We start from the raw sequence: 6,119 nt of genomic DNA, 5'->3' as shown, positions 1-6,119 counted from the left end.
TAGGTTATGTTGACCCCAGTAACCATATACTCTCTTTTGATTTTATGTACTCTCTTTTGATTTTAGCAACTGTGTATAGCAACCGTGCATAGCAACCGTGTATTCCCCCCTTCCCGGTTTTGTGGTTTTTGCCTTTATAAACCCTAACCTTTGGTTATTCGGGGCTGCTCTGTTCATGTATGATCAGACAGCCCCAGCATGCTGGATAATCAATAAATCTTTAACCCTTTGCTGGTTGCATGAGAGAAAAGTCTCTTGGAGTTGTTCCTCGGGTGGTGGGCTTTTTCAGACTCTAACATTGGAGGCCCCAGCGAGATCTGACTGCTGCCTGTTGTCGTCTCCAATGGATATCTCTCGGGGTAAGTGCAGGCGCCTATTCGTGTTGTCGGCCGGCCTATTTGTGGTTTGTGTCTCTTCATTCTGGATTTTGGTGGTTTGTGAGCGCTCTGGGGTTTTGGGAACTGTGCTGGTGTTGTAGCTGCTGGGACAGGGCGTGAGCCCTTCCTGGCTGTGGCCGGCAGACGTGCCCGGGGGCCACAGGCTATGGCCCTGAGGGATGCCTCAGGAGGACAAAGGAAGGCTGGGGATGCCCAGATACTTCCGACGGGGCAGGCGTGGAGTCTGCATTCCCAGCACAGACAGGGTGGCTGGTAAGGCCTTCTTATTATTAGTCTTTTGTAGTTGTAAGGTGCTTTGTTGGTTGTCTTGTTGTTTGTTGATTGTATTCTCTTGTCATTTAGCATTGTATGGGGCGCTGTGATGGCTCCCGTTTGGTAGATTTGGAATCTGCTTTTGTATTGCCAGCATGGTCGCGTGACTCTGAAGTGGTTCTGGAGTCTGCATTTGTAGGTTCTGAAGTGGTTCCGGAGCTTGCATTTGTATTACCGGCATCCTCACAGGGCTCTGAGGCGGTTCTAGAGTCTGTGTTTGTATTGCCAGCATCGTCGCGACCACTAGTTTATCCCAGTTCCTTTATGGACACTTTGTGTGGTTGTTGTGTGCTGATTCTCTACACTGTTTGTCTGTTTGTGTACATTGTGATGTCTGCTAACATGGGCCAGACTGTGTCTACACCTTTGTCTCTAACTTTAAATCATTGGTAGGAGGTAAGCGACCGGGCACATAACCTCTCTTTGTCAGTCAAGAAGGTAAAGTGGCAGTCTTTCTGTGCCTCTGAATGGTCAGCTCTGGGAGTGGATTGGCCCCCGGAGGGCTCTCCATTTACCACTCATTCGCCAAGTGAAAGAGGCCGTTCTCCTGCCTGGCCGTCAAGGGCACCCAGACCGGGATTTTGAGAAAACATCGGAGGTCAGTATTCCTTCCCTCAAGCGGGACCGGATCTGTGGAAGTGACCGTTGAGTGTCCGGCACCCCACAGCTCTCCGAGAACGCGGAGTCCCCCCGGCCACGGCTTAGCTACGGCCGAAACTCCAGAGGGATTGTAAGGAATGGGAGGGCGATTAGGAAGGGCAGTTGGCTGAGAGTCTGGAGACCCCCTGAGCTCGCTTCGGCTTCCCGGCAGCCGGACTGTGACCCAAGCACCAGGTCTCTCTCTCAGAGGGACGCCTGATCACACTGCCTACTGCTACTCGAGCAGGGCTTAGCTTCGGTCGAGGCTAATATTGGCCCTCAGGTAAACTCAGACAACTAGGTAGTGGGTAACCTTAAGTGATAGGAGATTTCATGAGGAGCTTCATTGCTTTCTGCCTTCCTCCTCCTCCCGGGGCTCCCTCCCCCACTCTTTTGCTCTCCTCATCTCCATTCCTATACCACTGGGCAGGAGAAAGGGATAGGGAAATTCCACAGGTCTCTCCACCCAGGGAAAAGCTGTTACCTGTTAACCCTTTCCAACCGGGTAAAAAGTTTTCCATCTTTGCAGCTTATGGTAGCTCTGGTGCATCTTAAAAGTTTTTTGTGAACTATTACTGTTGCTAAGCTTTGATTGCCTGAGGACTAAATCTGGAAAAGAGCTAAAGTTAACTATCTGTTGTAATTGACTGAGTGTCTGCAGTAGTCCTAATTGATCTGGCTTTGGTTAAATTATAGGAGGTTCCCAACACTCTTGGTAAAACGGCGCACCTACCCAACCCCACGATTAGTCCTGCCAGGCCCCGGTGTGTGCAGTCTTCCCTGTAAATGGGGGAACACAGCCTTTCTCTGCACTCCAAATATCTCTAGGCAGAGCCCCCACCCCAGGGCTGCTTCTTTTTCCTCTCCTGGAGGAATTTCCAATTCAATACCACTGCTGACCTTACCTAAGGGAGCCAGAACCTTAAGCCATTAACCCTTTCCAACCTGATGGGTTTTTCCCTTTGCAGCTAATAAAAACCTAAACAGTGGGTTCATATGCTGATAATCAGCTCTTTTCTGTGCTGCTGTCCCTGACTCATCTGAGAGCGTTCACCTGTCTTGAAGGTTTCGCGTTTTTCTATTGCCATTATGAGTCTTGATTGGAAAAACTACAGCGCGAAGTTTGTTTACATTGTTTATCTGTTTTTAATGTCTAAGTAATTACCCAACTGATCAGAAATGTACTAATTTTGGCTAAATGGTTTGACTCTCTGACAGCTTAAATTCTAAACAGAGTCTTCCAACTTTGGGCTTCCAGTCGGATCCCTGGAACTCTCAAAGGATGAGACTCTAAATTTGTTAAAGTAACAGCTGCTTGGGTCAATTCAAATTATATAAAATATATTAAAATGTTATAAATGGTGTCAGACCTATGCTGTATTTATGTTATTGCTTTCCAGCTAAAGCGGTCTTATAAAAATAAGAGTAAAATTCTGTGTATACAAGCCTTTATATTGTTAACTAAAGTAAGCCAATGCAGATTGGTTCAGAAAATTGAGGTAATGCAAATGCACTTCAGTTTGCTCAGTGGCTTGCTTGCTCAGTTTTACATGTCTTTGATATGCTTTAAACTTGTTTCTCTTAATGAGGAAGATCTTTTCAAAGTTGTAAACATGCACTAATGTTTGCTGTCCAGGAGGTGTTATCCTCATGTTACTTAAAAACATACAAATGTAATTTTAACTTTTATTTCAGATAATGGTGTGGTATTCATTAATAATTCAGTGTCTTAAGTCATCTAGGCATCAGTGCTAAGTAAAACTTGGAAAAATATATTATATATACTTTTAACATCTCAAATTCAATAAAAAAAAAACTGCGTTTGTTAACATGTATTCTCATAGGTTGGCCATACATGACAATTCAAGGCTATGTAAAAATAACTATAAGTATAAAGTTTCAAAAGGTGTAAACAAGTCATAAAAAGTTTTAAAATGTTTATAATTTTAAAATATTATTTACAGAGTTAAGTGCTAATACCAAAATTACACTGACCTAAAGTTAAAGTCTAATCTTCTGTTATAACAATAGGGTTTAAAAAAAAAAAGTGTACTAATGTTAGTAAATATCTAAAAATGATCTAAATCATAAATCTTAAAATCTGTTTCTGCAAAAATTGTAACGTCTATTTTAACAGTGTCTGCTTAATCGATTACTCTGCCATTTCTAGAGTTAGGTCCTGTAAGCTCTTTTTGACTCTGTTAAATAATTCTAAATTATGTAAACTCTTATATACAAGGTTTTTTTTTTTATTTCTGGTTTATTCGACAACAAGAGACATAAAATTCATGTTAATCCATTGTGTACTCTACTGTCTCTGTTAAGTTATGGTTATGCGGCAGATGCTAAAAAACTGGGTTCCAGAAACCCAAGAAAGCGCTAGTGTCCACAGGCTACACGGTAAATACCTGGAAGCCAAAGGATGGCAGAGACCTCTGCCACAATTTCTCCTCTAAGTCAGGCTACACAGTTAACACTGGTTAAACTGCCAGTTAAATCTAAAAGCCCAGAAAGTCAGGCTAGAGACCCAACTTACTGCCTCACTTCTCCTCTTTTCTCTTCCAGAAGGGAAGTTACTACTGTTCTGCAGGACTCTCCACTGTGACGTACGGTTTGATCCCCAGACCTTATGTAAGGGATGACTGACCTTTTCTGTAATAATGCCTGGTCACAGTATAGGGCCCCAAACAACATAAAAAAAGGGGGGGGTTAAACTACTAGATCAATTTTTCAGTGTATGCGTTAAATGGGCAGAACTCCCCTTTTAAACCAAACTAAAAAATAGATAAAAAGTTAAACTGGGCCGGCGCCGTGGCTCAATAGGCTAATCCTCCACCTGGCGGCGCCGGCACACCGGGTTCTAGTCCCGGTTGGGGCGCCGGATTCTGTCCCGGTTGCCCCTCTTCCAGGCCAGCTCTCTGCTATGGCCAGGGAGTGCAGTGGAGGATGGCCCAGGTGCTTGGGCCCTGCACCCCATGGGAGACCAGGAAAAAAAAAGCACCTGGCTCCTGGCTCCTGCCAGGATCAGCGCGGTGCGCCGGCTGCAGCGGCGGCCATTGGAGGGTGAACCAGCGGCAAAGGAAGACCTTTCTCTCTCTGTCTCTCTCTCTCACTGTCCACTCTGCCTGTCAAAAAAAAAAAAAAAAAAGTTAAACTGACGACCTCAAAGTATACAAACAGGTCACCACAGTTGATCTTACCTAAAGGGTCATAGTTCTCCTCATGGGCACGGTCTTAACTCGCAGGAAAATACTAAGTGTCAGAATTTGCCCATGACCATAATTTTTCTAGCTCACCCTGATATTAAAAAATCTCCCAAAATCAGGGTTGGGTTGGGCACCCCCTTGACTTGCATCATAGAGGCTGCCTCCAGGGTCCACTTTATTAGAGACAAGGGGAATGAGGAGCAAGCTAGCAGCAGGAGCAATGTAGGGATGGGCAACAGGCCAATCAATGGCTGCTTTACACAGTGATCTGCCGTCAAGGAGACCCAGCAAGGCCAGTGCACCCCAAACTGTGCACCTGTTGCTGATATAAGGAGCCAGGGCGTTGGGCAAGCAGCTGTCATGACAGCAAATGCCTTCTGTCAGCCCTGCCAAGAGCACAGCCACTGGACACGGAACTGCCCTGGGTGTCGAAGGACTCCTGGTTCAGAACTACAGACCCTGTGGCCCCGAGCTAAAAAGCCTTTGGCTCTGCCCAGCCTCTGCCCAGCTTCCAATTCCAGCCACTGCTACTGGGGATGGCTTAGGGTCAGTAAAACGTAAGTTGCCTATGCCTATTTCTATCAGCCTCCTATTTAACTCTCCTAATCCAGCCATGTAATGCGAGTCAACAGGGTGCCTCCCTTAAAGGAGATTTGCATCTCTTACAATTTTCTTAACAGCACCCTATGGATAGGTCTGGGCCTCACACACCCTGCCAGGCCTTAAAAGTCTATCCAATAGTCCAGGGGGAAGTGGTCCCCTCCACTCCTGTACTGAAACTATAGATGCTTCTCCTTACACCGTGTGTTTTTAATGCCCTTATTTGTTTTGTCTCTAACAGACTAAAAGCTGTTAACTCCAAATGGTCGTCAGACAAGGCTTCCAGCCCATTCCACTGGACTACCTGAACAGCCCTCTGGACCAAGCAGTACAGTCTTTCCAAGGCCACTGTTGCACACCATAAGACAGGTAGAAAGAGGAAATACCCAAATCCCCCTCGACACCCACATGCCAGCTTCGAAGAAGTTACAGAAGACGGAACTCCATCCATAATCCCAAAGAAGAATTTTGGGTATTACCTCTTGAGGGGAAAATATTAGGCAAAAAGTCAGTTATGAGCTTATGTGTGTGTGACATAAAGGCCTAATGTGCCCACCATATGCATCTACATCTCAGTCATCCTGACAATGTTTCACAGACAGCCTGGCCTTTGCATCCTGCCCTGCCCCCTTCTACCTGATAACCTGCCAGGTGGAGATCCTTCTGCCTGACAAATCTTCCACAATCTCCCAGATGCAGCCCAGTATCTGCATTTCAGTATTACAGAACAGGCGTGGTTGGATCTCATTTTCATAGGAGGGGGGGTGTTATGTGCGGCCCTAAAGGAAAAATGTTGTTTTTATGCTGACTGAACCCAGGTGGTTAGAAACTCCATGGCCAAACTCAGAAAACGACTGGAAAAACGGCAATGGGAGAGGGAAACTCAACAAAAATGGTTTGAGTCATGGTTCGGCCGGTCCCTACCCTACTGTCAGCCCTAGCAGGACCCTTAATTGTTCTACTC

At 45.7% G+C, this 6,119-nt stretch overlaps 1 long non-coding RNA gene across 4 annotated transcripts; it reads left to right on the top strand.

Moving 5' to 3' along the window:
* Window positions 1-288: 288 nt before the first annotated feature.
* Window positions 289-5,883, top strand: LOC149127914 (uncharacterized). 4 transcript variants are annotated; one of them, XR_016230090.1, is made up of 3 exons: window positions 289-359; window positions 3,915-3,980; window positions 5,397-5,883. It is a non-coding gene; the product is annotated as an uncharacterized LOC149127914 (long non-coding RNA). The 4 variants fall into 4 exon arrangements; XR_016230091.1 differs by lacking the exon at window positions 289-359 and adding an exon at window positions 587-650; XR_016230089.1 differs by lacking the exon at window positions 289-359 and adding an exon at window positions 975-1,308.
* Window positions 5,884-6,119: the final 236 nt, after the last annotated feature.

The sequence above is a fragment of the Oryctolagus cuniculus genome, chromosome 2 (genome assembly GCF_051225735.1).
Source record: "Oryctolagus cuniculus isolate XC-2025 breed Fujian yellow rabbit chromosome 2, ASM5122573v1, whole genome shotgun sequence".
NCBI lineage: Eukaryota > Metazoa > Chordata > Mammalia > Lagomorpha > Leporidae > Oryctolagus > Oryctolagus cuniculus.
This window is presented reverse-complemented; position numbering and strand designations above follow the sequence as displayed.